Raw genomic sequence first — 14,380 nt, forward strand, 5'->3', positions numbered from 1 at the left:
ACAGAGGCAGTGTTGCAGAGGAATATTTCTCTGCTTGCTAAGAGAAAAAAAAAGAAAAGTCATTCCTCAGCCTTCTCCATGCCTCGATAAATATACATGGTAAGTCAAACTCTCATTTAATAATTTGGCCATTAATAAAAAGTTCATACCATCTGATGGCTCTCAGTGCCTTTTAGTGGGGTCTTCCGCATTTATATAATCTTCAAAGACGGTAGCAATATGGGTAACGCTATGGCCATCATGATAGTTTATCAAAGACTTTGGCTGTCTATGTGGCTGACAAAATCTTCTTTAGATACTTGTGCAGGCAATTTCTCCTCTGAGTTAATTACCATCTTTCAGGCTGGAATGAGGTTTCTTAGGTTAGAGCAATTGACTTACTTTCAGATGGAGGGAAGCTATTTAACCTGTTTCCCTGCTCTCTGCGAGTGGGACACTGATACTCAAGATGGACTGGTATTTAGAAACTGTGTTCTTCTAACTCTAGCCCTCTTTAAATAGGAGCCCAATGCTTTCAATGGTGCAGAGTACTTTCCCATTACACCTCCTACTTGCTGTGCAGACTTATTCCCAGATACATCCCTAGTGTGTAATTGCTGATGTCTGGTCCTCCGGTGTAATCGTCATCCAGGGCGATTGATCAAGTGGTGCCATTACATCACAAAGCTACAGCAGGATGTCATCTCACATGAGGGCCAATCAGTTGCCTCTTCTAACTCTAGTCCTCTTTAAATAGGAGCACAATGCTTTTAATGGTTCAGTGTACTTTCCCATTACACCTCCTACTTGCTCTGCAGTCATATTTACAGGTAGTTACCTAGTGTGTAATTGCTGATGTCTGGTCCTCCGGTGTAATCGTCACCAAGGGCGATTGGTCAAGTGGTGCCATTACATCACAAAGCTACAGCAGGATATCATCTAACATGAGGGCCAATCAGTTGCCTAGTACGCAATAGGATACATGTATCATGGTATAGCAAAGGGAGCAATGTAGACAGGATGCCCAGCTGAAGACTAAGGTGGTGAGATGAAATGACCTAGGCCATTATTTGAAACGTATACATTTGTTTGAAGGAGTGGTTGATCATAACATTCTGGAGTTCTCTATAGGTTAGCTGATAGGGATGTGCTAAAATTAAGATGTTGGAATCTGTTATTCATAGTTTTTATTATTCCCACAAACTGTAGCGTAAACCTTCCTCCCTTAACATATCAGATCACTGAATTGCGATGGTGTACCATAACCTATAATAATTCCTGTGAGAAGGGCACACTATCTTGTCTGCCAAAGAGATCTTTCTATCGAAGTCCTCATATAGGTGCTAGAGTTGTGTAGAGAGTACCAGCAAATGAGGTATAGGATGGAAAGAAGTCTGCTAGGTTGAAATCTAAATTGAGATTATAATTTTTAGTGAGCTTTAAATTGTCACAATATTAGACACGCCATAGTACTAATAATTGATGCTTTATGAAGATCTTTTTTTGGTAGTGTTGCATTTGGTTTGGAAATATTCAAGTTCTAAAAATTGACTAACGGTGGACTTTTCCATCTACAGATTATACTGAATGGCCAACAGAGGCAGTGTTGCAGAGGAATATTTCTCTGCTTGTAGAGAAAAAAAAGAAAAGTCATTCCTCAGCCTTCTCCATGCCTCGAAAAATATACATGGTAAGTCAAACTCTCATTTAATAATTTTGCCATTAATGAAAAGTTCATACCATCTGATGGCTCTCAGTGCCTTTTAGTGGGGTCTTCCACATTTATATAATCTTCAAAGACAGTAGCAATATGGGTAACGCTATGGCCATCATGATACTTTATCAAAGACTTTGGCTGTCTATGTGGCTGGCAAAATCTTCTTTAGATACTTGTGCAGGCAATTTCTCCTCTGAGTTAATTACCATCTTTCAGGCTGGAATGAGGTTTCTTAGGTTAGAGCAATTGACTTACTTTCAGATGGAGGGAAGCTATTTAACCTGTTTCCCTGCTCTCTGCAAGTGGGACACTGATACTCAAGATGGACTGGTATTTCGAAACTGTGTTCTTCTAACTCTAGCTCTCTTTAAATAGGAACCCAATGCTTTCAATGGTGCAGAGTACTTTCCCATTACACCTCCTACTTGCTGTGCAGACTTATTCCCAGATACATCCCTAGTGTGTAATTGCTGATGTCTGGTCCTCCGGTGTAATCGTCATCCAGGGCGATTGATCAAGTGGTGCCATTACATCACAAAGCTACAGCAGGATGTCATCTCACATGAGGGCCAATCAGTTGCCTCTTCTAACTCTAGTCCTCTTTAAATATGACCACAATGCTTTTAATGATTCAGTGTACTTTCCCATTACACCTCCTACTTGCTGTGCAGTCATATTTACAGGTAGTTACCTAGTGTGTAATTGCTGATGTCTGGTCCTCCGGTGTAATCATCACCAAGGGCGATTGGTCAAGTGGTGTCATTACATCACAAAGCTACAGCAGGATATCATCTAACATGAGGGCCAATCAGTTGCCTAGTACGCAATAGGATACATGTATCATGGTATAGCAAAGGGAGCAATGTAGACAGGATGCCCAGCTGAAGACTAAGGTGGTGAGATGAAATGACCTAGGCCATTATTTGAAATGTATACATTTGTTTGAAGGAGTGGTTGATCATAACATTCTGGAGTTCTCTATAGGTTAGCTGATAGGGATGTGCTAAAATTAAGATGTTGGAATCTGTTATTCATAGTTTTTATTATTCCCACAAACTGTAGCGTAAACCTTCCTCCCTTAACATATCAGATCACTGAATTGCGATGGTGTACCATAACCTATAATAATTCCTGTGAGAAGGGCACACTATCTTGTCTGCCAAAGAGATCTTTCTATCAAAGTCCTCATATAGGTGCTAGAGTTGTGTAGAGAGTACCAGCAAATGAGGCATAGGATGGAAAGAAGTCTGCTAGGTTGAAATCTAAATTGAGATTATAATTTTTAGTGAGCTTTAAATTGTCACAATATTAGACACGCCATAGTACTAATAATTGATGCTTTATAAAAATCTTTTTTTGGTAGTGTTGCATTTGGTTTGGAAATATTCAAGTTCTAAAAATTGACTAACAGTGGACTTTTCCATCTGCAGATTATACTGAATGGCCAACAGAGGCAGTGTTGCAGAGGAATATTTCTCTGCTTGCTAAGAGAAAAAAAAAGAAAAGTCATTCCTCAGCCTTCTCCATGCCTCGATAAATATACATGGTAAGTCAAACTCTCATTTAATAATTTGGCCATTAATAAAAAGTTCATACCATCTGATGGCTCTCAGTGCCTTTTAGTGGGGTCTTCCGCATTTATATAATCTTCAAAGACGGTAGCAATATGGGTAACGCTATGGCCATCATGATAGTTTATCAAAGACTTTGGCTGTCTATGTGGCTGACAAAATCTTCTTTAGATACTTGTGCAGGCAATTTCTCCTCTGAGTTAATTACCATCTTTCAGGCTGGAATGAGGTTTCTTAGGTTAGAGCAATTGACTTACTTTCAGATGGAGGGAAGCTATTTAACCTGTTTCCCTGCTCTCTGCGAGTGGGACACTGATACTCAAGATGGACTGGTATTTAGAAACTGTGTTCTTCTAACTCTAGCCCTATTTAAATAGGAGCCCAATGCTTTCAATGGTGCAGAGTACTTTCCCATTACACCTCCTACTTGCTGTGCAGACTTATTCCCAGATACATCCCTAGTGTGTAATTGCTGATGTCTGGTCCTCCGGTGTAATCGTCATCCAGGGCGATTGATCAAGTGGTGCCATTACATCACAAAGCTACAGCAGGATGTCATCTCAAATGAGGGCCAATCAGTTGCCTCTTCTAACTCTAGTCCTCTTTAAATAGGAGCACAATGCTTTTAATGGATCAGTGTATTTTCCTATTACACCTCCTACTTGCTGTGCAGTCATATTTACAGGTAGTTACCTAGTGTGTAAGTGCTGATGTCTGGTCCTCCGGTGTAATCGTCACCAAGGGCGATTGGTCAAGTGGTGCCATTACATCACAAAGCTACAGCAGGATATCATCTAACATGAGGGCCAATCAGTTGCCTAGTACGCAATAGGATACATGTATCATGGTATAGCAAAGGGAGCAATGTAGACAGGATGCCCAGCTGAAGACTAAGGTGGTGAGATGAAATGACCTAGGCCATTATTTGAAACGTATACATTTGTTTGAAGGAGTGGTTGATCATAACATTCTGGAGTTCTCTATAGGTTAGCTGATAGGGATGTGCTAAAATTAAGATGTTGGAATCTGTTATTCATAGTTTTTATTATTCCCACAAACTGTAGCGTAAACCTTCCTCCCTTAACATATCAGATCACTGAATTGCGATGGTGTACCATAACCTATAATAATTCCTGTGAGAAGGGCACACTATCTTGTCTGCCAAAGAGATCTTTCTATCGAAGTCCTCATATATGTGCTAGAGTTGTGTAGAGAGTACCAGCAAATGAGGTATAGGATGGAAAGAAGTCTGCTAGGTTCAAATCTAAATTGAGATTATTATTTTTAGTGAGCTTTAAATTGTCACAATATTAGACACGCCATAGTACTAATAATTGATGCTTTATAAAAATCTTTTTTGGTAGTGTTGCATTTGGTTTGGAAATATTCAAGTTCTAAAAATTGACTAACAGTGGACTTTTCCATCTGCAGATTATACTGAATGGCCAACAGAGGCAGTGTTGCAGAGGAATATTTCTCTGCTTGCTAAGAGAAAAAAAAAGAAAAGTCATTCCTCAGCCTTCTCCATGCCTCGATAAATATACATGGTAAGTCAAACTCTCATTTAATAATTTGGCCATTAATAAAAAGTTCATACCATCTGATGGCTCTCAGTGCCTTTTAGTGGGGTCTTCCGCATTTATATAATCTTCAAAGACGGTAGCAATATGGGTAACGCTATGGCCATCATGATAGTTTATCAAAGACTTTGGCTGTCTATGTGGCTGACAAAATCTTCTTTAGATACTTGTGCAGGCAATTTCTCCTCTGAGTTAATTACCATCTTTCAGGCTGGAATGAGGTTTCTTAGGTTAGAGCAATTGACTTACTTTCAGATGGAGGGAAGCTATTTAACCTGTTTCCCTGCTCTCTGCGAGTGGGACACTGATACTCAAGATGGACTGGTATTTAGAAACTGTGTTCTTCTAACTCTAGCCCTCTTTAAATAGGAGCCCAATGCTTTCAATGGTGCAGAGTACTTTCCCATTACACCTCCTACTTGCTGTGCAGACTTATTCCCAGATACATCCCTAGTGTGTAATTGCTGATGTCTGGTCCTCCGGTGTAATCGTCATCCAGGGCGATTGATCAAGTGGTGCCATTACATCACAAAGCTACAGCAGGATGTCATCTCACATGAGGGCCAATCAGTTGCCTCTTCTAACTCTAGTCCTCTTTAAATAGGAGCACAATGCTTTTAATGGTTCAGTGTACTTTCCCATTACACCTCCTACTTGCTCTGCAGTCATATTTACAGGTAGTTACCTAGTGTGTAATTGCTGATGTCTGGTCCTCCGGTGTAATCGTCACCAAGGGCGATTGGTCAAGTGGTGCCATTACATCACAAAGCTACAGCAGGATATCATCTAACATGAGGGCCAATCAGTTGCCTAGTACGCAATAGGATACATGTATCATGGTATAGCAAAGGGAGCAATGTAGACAGGATGCCCAGCTGAAGACTAAGGTGGTGAGATGAAATGACCTAGGCCATTATTTGAAACGTATACATTTGTTTGAAGGAGTGGTTGATCATAACATTCTGGAGTTCTCTATAGGTTAGCTGATAGGGATGTGCTAAAATTAAGATGTTGGAATCTGTTATTCATAGTTTTTATTATTCCCACAAACTGTAGCGTAAACCTTCCTCCCTTAACATATCAGATCACTGAATTGCGATGGTGTACCATAACCTATAATAATTCCTGTGAGAAGGGCACACTATCTTGTCTGCCAAAGAGATCTTTCTATCGAAGTCCTCATATAGGTGCTAGAGTTGTGTAGAGAGTACCAGCAAATGAGGTATAGGATGGAAAGAAGTCTGCTAGGTTGAAATCTAAATTGAGATTATAATTTTTAGTGAGCTTTAAATTGTCACAATATTAGACACGCCATAGTACTAATAATTGATGCTTTATGAAGATCTTTTTTTGGTAGTGTTGCATTTGGTTTGGAAATATTCAAGTTCTAAAAATTGACTAACGGTGGACTTTTCCATCTACAGATTATACTGAATGGCCAACAGAGGCAGTGTTGCAGAGGAATATTTCTCTGCTTGTAGAGAAAAAAAAAGAAAAGTCATTCCTCAGCCTTCTCCATGCCTCGAAAAATATACATGGTAAGTCAAACTCTCATTTAATAATTTTGCCATTAATGAAAAGTTCATACCATCTGATGGCTCTCAGTGCCTTTTAGTGGGGTCTTCCACATTTATATAATCTTCAAAGACAGTAGCAATATGGGTAACGCTATGGCCATCATGATACTTTATCAAAGACTTTGGCTGTCTATGTGGCTGGCAAAATCTTCTTTAGATACTTGTGCAGGCAATTTCTCCTCTGAGTTAATTACCATCTTTCAGGCTGGAATGAGGTTTCTTAGGTTAGAGCAATTGACTTACTTTCAGATGGAGGGAAGCTATTTAACCTGTTTCCCTGCTCTCTGCAAGTGGGACACTGATACTCAAGATGGACTGGTATTTCGAAACTGTGTTCTTCTAACTCTAGCTCTCTTTAAATAGGAACCCAATGCTTTCAATGGTGCAGAGTACTTTCCCATTACACCTCCTACTTGCTGTGCAGACTTATTCCCAGATACATCCCTAGTGTGTAATTGCTGATGTCTGGTCCTCCGGTGTAATCGTCATCCAGGGCGATTGATCAAGTGGTGCCATTACATCACAAAGCTACAGCAGGATGTCATCTCACATGAGGGCCAATCAGTTGCCTCTTCTAACTCTAGTCCTCTTTAAATATGACCACAATGCTTTTAATGATTCAGTGTACTTTCCCATTACACCTCCTACTTGCTGTGCAGTCATATTTACAGGTAGTTACCTAGTGTGTAATTGCTGATGTCTGGTCCTCCGGTGTAATCATCACCAAGGGCGATTGGTCAAGTGGTGTCATTACATCACAAAGCTACAGCAGGATATCATCTAACATGAGGGCCAATCAGTTGCCTAGTACGCAATAGGATACATGTATCATGGTATAGCAAAGGGAGCAATGTAGACAGGATGCCCAGCTGAAGACTAAGGTGGTGAGATGAAATGACCTAGGCCATTATTTGAAATGTATACATTTGTTTGAAGGAGTGGTTGATCATAACATTCTGGAGTTCTCTATAGGTTAGCTGATAGGGATGTGCTAAAATTAAGATGTTGGAATCTGTTATTCATAGTTTTTATTATTCCCACAAACTGTAGCGTAAACCTTCCTCCCTTAACATATCAGATCACTGAATTGCGATGGTGTACCATAACCTATAATAATTCCTGTGAGAAGGGCACACTATCTTGTCTGCCAAAGAGATCTTTCTATCAAAGTCCTCATATAGGTGCTAGAGTTGTGTAGAGAGTACCAGCAAATGAGGCATAGGATGGAAAGAAGTCTGCTAGGTTGAAATCTAAATTGAGATTATAATTTTTAGTGAGCTTTAAATTGTCACAATATTAGACACGCCATAGTACTAATAATTGATGCTTTATAAAAATCTTTTTTTGGTAGTGTTGCATTTGGTTTGGAAATATTCAAGTTCTAAAAATTGACTAACAGTGGACTTTTCCATCTGCAGATTATACTGAATGGCCAACAGAGGCAGTGTTGCAGAGGAATATTTCTCTGCTTGCTAAGAGAAAAAAAAAGAAAAGTCATTCCTCAGCCTTCTCCATGCCTCGATAAATATACATGGTAAGTCAAACTCTCATTTAATAATTTGGCCATTAATAAAAAGTTCATACCATCTGATGGCTCTCAGTGCCTTTTAGTGGGGTCTTCCGCATTTATATAATCTTCAAAGACGGTAGCAATATGGGTAACGCTATGGCCATCATGATAGTTTATCAAAGACTTTGGCTGTCTATGTGGCTGACAAAATCTTCTTTAGATACTTGTGCAGGCAATTTCTCCTCTGAGTTAATTACCATCTTTCAGGCTGGAATGAGGTTTCTTAGGTTAGAGCAATTGACTTACTTTCAGATGGAGGGAAGCTATTTAACCTGTTTCCCTGCTCTCTGCGAGTGGGACACTGATACTCAAGATGGACTGGTATTTAGAAACTGTGTTCTTCTAACTCTAGCCCTATTTAAATAGGAGCCCAATGCTTTCAATGGTGCAGAGTACTTTCCCATTACACCTCCTACTTGCTGTGCAGACTTATTCCCAGATACATCCCTAGTGTGTAATTGCTGATGTCTGGTCCTCCGGTGTAATCGTCATCCAGGGCGATTGATCAAGTGGTGCCATTACATCACAAAGCTACAGCAGGATGTCATCTCAAATGAGGGCCAATCAGTTGCCTCTTCTAACTCTAGTCCTCTTTAAATAGGAGCACAATGCTTTTAATGGATCAGTGTATTTTCCTATTACACCTCCTACTTGCTGTGCAGTCATATTTACAGGTAGTTACCTAGTGTGTAAGTGCTGATGTCTGGTCCTCCGGTGTAATCGTCACCAAGGGCGATTGGTCAAGTGGTGCCATTACATCACAAAGCTACAGCAGGATATCATCTAACATGAGGGCCAATCAGTTGCCTAGTACGCAATAGGATACATGTATCATGGTATAGCAAAGGGAGCAATGTAGACAGGATGCCCAGCTGAAGACTAAGGTGGTGAGATGAAATGACCTAGGCCATTATTTGAAACGTATACATTTGTTTGAAGGAGTGGTTGATCATAACATTCTGGAGTTCTCTATAGGTTAGCTGATAGGGATGTGCTAAAATTAAGATGTTGGAATCTGTTATTCATAGTTTTTATTATTCCCACAAACTGTAGCGTAAACCTTCCTCCCTTAACATATCAGATCACTGAATTGCGATGGTGTACCATAACCTATAATAATTCCTGTGAGAAGGGCACACTATCTTGTCTGCCAAAGAGATCTTTCTATCGAAGTCCTCATATATGTGCTAGAGTTGTGTAGAGAGTACCAGCAAATGAGGTATAGGATGGAAAGAAGTCTGCTAGGTTCAAATCTAAATTGAGATTATTATTTTTAGTGAGCTTTAAATTGTCACAATATTAGACACGCCATAGTACTAATAATTGATGCTTTATAAAAATCTTTTTTGGTAGTGTTGCATTTGGTTTGGAAATATTCAAGTTCTAAAAATTGACTAACAGTGGACTTTTCCATCTGCAGATTATACTGAATGGCCAACAGAGGCAGTGTTGCAGAGGAATATTTCTCTGCTTGCTAAGAGAAAAAAAAAGAAAAGTCATTCCTCAGCCTTCTCCATGCCTCGATAAATATACATGGTAAGTCAAACTCTCATTTAATAATTTGGCCATTAATAAAAAGTTCATACCATCTGATGGCTCTCAGTGCCTTTTAGTGGGGTCTTCCGCATTTATATAATCTTCAAAGACGGTAGCAATATGGGTAACGCTATGGCCATCATGATAGTTTATCAAAGACTTTGGCTGTCTATGTGGCTGACAAAATCTTCTTTAGATACTTGTGCAGGCAATTTCTCCTCTGAGTTAATTACCATCTTTCAGGCTGGAATGAGGTTTCTTAGGTTAGAGCAATTGACTTACTTTCAGATGGAGGGAAGCTATTTAACCTGTTTCCCTGCTCTCTGCGAGTGGGACACTGATACTCAAGATGGACTGGTATTTAGAAACTGTGTTCTTCTAACTCTAGCCCTATTTAAATAGGAGCACAATGCTTTCAATGGTGCAGAGTACTTTCCCATTACACCTCCTACTTGCTGTGCAGACTTATTCCCAGATACATCCCTAGTGTGTAATTGCTGATGTCTGGTCCTCCGGTGTAATCGTCATCCAGGGCGATTGATCAAGTGGTGCCATTACATCACAAAGCTACAGCAGGATGTCATCTCAAATGAGGGCCAATCAGTTGCCTCTTCTAAATCTAGTCCTCTTTAAATAGGAGCACAATGCTTTTAATGGTTCAGTGTACTTTCCCATTACACCTCCTACTTGCTGTGCAGTCATATTTACAGGTAGTTACCTAGTGTGTAAGTGCTGATGTCTGGTCCTCCGGTGTAATCGTCACCAAGGGCGATTGGTCAAGTGGTGCCATTACATCACAAAGCTACAGCAGGATATCATCTAACATGAGGGCCAATCAGTTGCCTAGTACGCAATAGGATACATGTATCATGGTATAGCAAAGGGAGCAATGTAGACAGGATGCCCAGCTGAAGACTAAGGTGGTGAGATGAAATGACCTAGGCCATTATTTGAAACGTATACATTTGTTTGAAGGAGTGGTTGATCATAACATTCTGGAGTTCTCTATAGGTTAGCTGATAGGGATGTGCTAAAATTAAGATGTTGGAATCTGTTATTCATAGTTTTTATTATTCCCACAAACTGTAGCGTAAACCTTCCTCCCTTAACATATCAGATCACTGAATTGCGATGGTGTACCATAACCTATAATAATTCCTGTGAGAAGGGCACACTATCTTGTCTGCCAAAGAGATCTTTCTATCGAAGTCCTCATATATGTGCTAGAGTTGTGTAGAGAGTACCAGCAAATGAGGTATAGGATGGAAAGAAGTCTGCTAGGTTCAAATCTAAATTGAGATTATTATTTTTAGTGAGCTTTAAATTGTCACAATATTAGACACGCCATAGTACTAATAATTGATGCTTTATAAAAATCTTTTTTGGTAGTGTTGCATTTGGTTTGGAAATATTCAAGTTCTAAAAATTGACTAACAGTGGACTTTTCCATCTGCAGATTATACTGAATGGCCAACAGAGGCAGTGTTGCAGAGGAATATTTCTCTGCTTGCTGAGAAAAAAAAAGAAAAGTCATTCCTCAGCCTTCTCCATGCCTCGATAAATATACTTGGTAAGTCAAACTCTCATTTAATAATTTTGCCATTAATAAAAATTTCATACCATCTGATGGCACTCAGTTCCTTTTAGTGGGGTCTTCCGCATTTATATAATCTTCAAAGACGGTAGCAATATGGGTAACGCTATGGCCATCATGATAGTTTATCAAAGACTTTGGCTGTCTATGTGGCTGACAAAATCTTCTTTAGATACTTGTGCAGGCAATTTCTCCTCTGAGTTAATTACCATCTTTCAGGCTGGAATGAGGTTTCTTAGGTTAGAGCAATTGACTTACTTTCAGATGGAGGGAAGCTATTTAACCTGTTTCCCTGCTCTCTGCGAGTGGGACACTGATACTCAAGATGGACTGGTATTTAGAAACTGTGTTCTTCTAACTCTAGCCCTCTTTAAATAGGAGCCCAATGCTTTCAATGGTGCAGAGTACTTTCCCATTACACCTCCTACTTGCTGTGCAGACTTATTCCCAGATACATCCCTAGTGTGTAATTGCTGATGTCTGGTCCTCCGGTGTAATCGTCATCCAGGGCGATTGATCAAGTGGTGCCATTACATCACAAAGCTACAGCAGGATGTCATCTCACATGAGGGCCAATCAGTTGCCTCTTCTAACTCTAGTCCTCTTTAAATAGGAGCACAATGCTTTTAATGGTTCAGTGTACTTTCCCATTACACCTCCTACTTGCTCTGCAGTCATATTTACAGGTAGTTACCTAGTGTGTAATTGCTGATGTCTGGTCCTCCGGTGTAATCGTCACCAAGGGCGATTGGTCAAGTGGTGCCATTACATCACAAAGCTACAGCAGGATATCATCTAACATGAGGGCCAATCAGTTGCCTAGTACGCAATAGGATACATGTATCATGGTATAGCAAAGGGAGCAATGTAGACAGGATGCCCAGCTGAAGACTAAGGTGGTGAGATGAAATGACCTAGGCCATTATTTGAAACGTATACATTTGTTTGAAGGAGTGGTTGATCATAACATTCTGGAGTTCTCTATAGGTTAGCTGATAGGGATGTGCTAAAATTAAGATGTTGGAATCTGTTATTCATAGTTTTTATTATTCCCACAAACTGTAGCGTAAACCTTCCTCCCTTAACATATCAGATCACTGAATTGCGATGGTGTACCATAACCTATAATAATTCCTGTGAGAAGGGCACACTATCTTGTCTGCCAAAGAGATCATTCTATCGAAGTCCTCATATAGGTGCTAGAGTTGTGTAGAGAGTACCAGCAAATGAGGCATAGGATGGAAAGAAGTCTGCTAGGTTGAAATCTAAATTGAGATTATAATTTTTAGTGAGCTTTAAATTGTCACAATATTAGACACGCCATAGTACTAATAATTGATGCTTTATAAAAATCTTTTTTGGTAGTGTTGCATTTGGTTTGGAAATATTCAAGTTCTAAAAATTGACTAACAGTGGACTTTTCCATCTGCAGATTATACTGAATGGCCAACAGAGGCAGTGTTGCAGAGGAATATTTCTCTGCTTGCTAAGAGAAAAAAAAAGAAAAGTCATTCCTCAGCCTTCTCCATGCCTCGATAAATATACATGGTAAGTCAAACTCTCATTTAATAATTTGGCCATTAATAAAAAGTTCATACCATCTGATGGCTCTCAGTGCCTTTTAGTGGGGTCTTCCGCATTTATATAATCTTCAAAGACGGTAGCAATATGGGTAACGCTATGGCCATCATGATAGTTTATCAAAGACTTTGGCTGTCTATGTGGCTGACAAAATCTTCTTTAGATACTTGTGCAGGCAATTTCTCCTCTGAGTTAATTACCATCTTTCAGGCTGGAATGAGGTTTCTTAGGTTAGAGCAATTGACTTACTTTCAGATGGAGGGAAGCTATTTAACCTGTTTCCCTGCTCTCTGCGAGTGGGACACTGATACTCAAGATGGACTGGTATTTAGAAACTGTGTTCTTCTAACTCTAGCCCTATTTAAATAGGAGCCCAATGCTTTCAATGGTGCAGAGTACTTTCCCATTACACCTCCTACTTGCTGTGCAGACTTATTCCCAGGTACATCCCTAGTGTGTAATTGCTGATGTCTGGTCCTCCGGTGTAATCGTCATCCAGGGCGATTGATCAAGTGGTGCCATTACATCACAAAGCTACAGCAGGATGTCATCTCAAATGAGGGCCAATCAGTTGCCTCTTCTAAATCTAGTCCTCTTTAAATACGAGCACAATGCTTTTAATGGTTCAGTGTACTTTCCCATTACACCTCCTACTTGCTGTGCAGTCATATTTACAGGTAGTTACCTAGTGTGTAAGTGCTGATGTCTGGTCCTCCGGTGTAATCGTCACCAAGGGCGATTGGTCAAGTGGTGCCATTACATCACAAAGCTACAGCAGGATATCATCTAACATGAGGGCCAATCAGTTGCCTAGTACGCAATAGGATACATGTATCATGGTATAGCAAAGGGAGCAATGTAGACAGGATGCCCAGCTGAAGACTAAGGTGGTGAGATGAAATGACCTAGGCCATTATTTGAAACGTATACATTTGTTTGAAGGAGTGGTTGATCATAACATTCTGGAGTTCTCTATAGGTTAGCTGATAGGGATGTGCTAAAATTAAGATGTTGGAATCTGTTATTCATAGTTTTTATTATTCCCACAAACTGTAGCGTAAACCTTCCTCCCTTAACATATCAGATCACTGAATTGCGATGGTGTACCATAACCTATAATAATTCCTGTGAGAAGGGCACACTATCTTGTCTGCCAAAGAGATCTTTCTATCGAAGTCCTCATATATGTGCTAGAGTTGTGTAGAGAGTACCAGCAAATGAGGTATAGGATGGAAAGAAGTCTGCTAGGTTCAAATCTAAATTGAGATTATTATTTTTAGTGAGCTTTAAATTGTCACAATATTAGACACGCCATAGTACTAATAATTGATGCTTTATAAAAATCTTTTTTGGTAGTGTTGCATTTGGTTTGGAAATATTCAAGTTCTAAAAATTGACTAACAGTGGACTTTTCCATCTGCAGATTATACTGAATGGCCAACAGAGGCAGTGTTGCAGAGGAATATTTCTCTGCTTGCTGAGAAAAAAAAAGAAAAGTCATTCCTCAGCCTTCTCCATGCCTCGATAAATATACTTGGTAAGTCAAACTCTCATTTAATAATTTGGCCATTAATAAAAAGTTCATACCATCTGATGGCTCTCAGTGCCTTTTAGTGGGGTCTTCCGCATTTATATAATCTTCAAAGACGGTAGCAATATGGGTAACGCTATGGCC

The sequence above is a fragment of the Lissotriton vulgaris genome, chromosome 10 (genome assembly GCF_964263255.1).
Source record: "Lissotriton vulgaris chromosome 10, aLisVul1.2, whole genome shotgun sequence".
In the NCBI taxonomy this organism is placed as follows: domain Eukaryota; kingdom Metazoa; phylum Chordata; class Amphibia; order Caudata; family Salamandridae; genus Lissotriton; species Lissotriton vulgaris.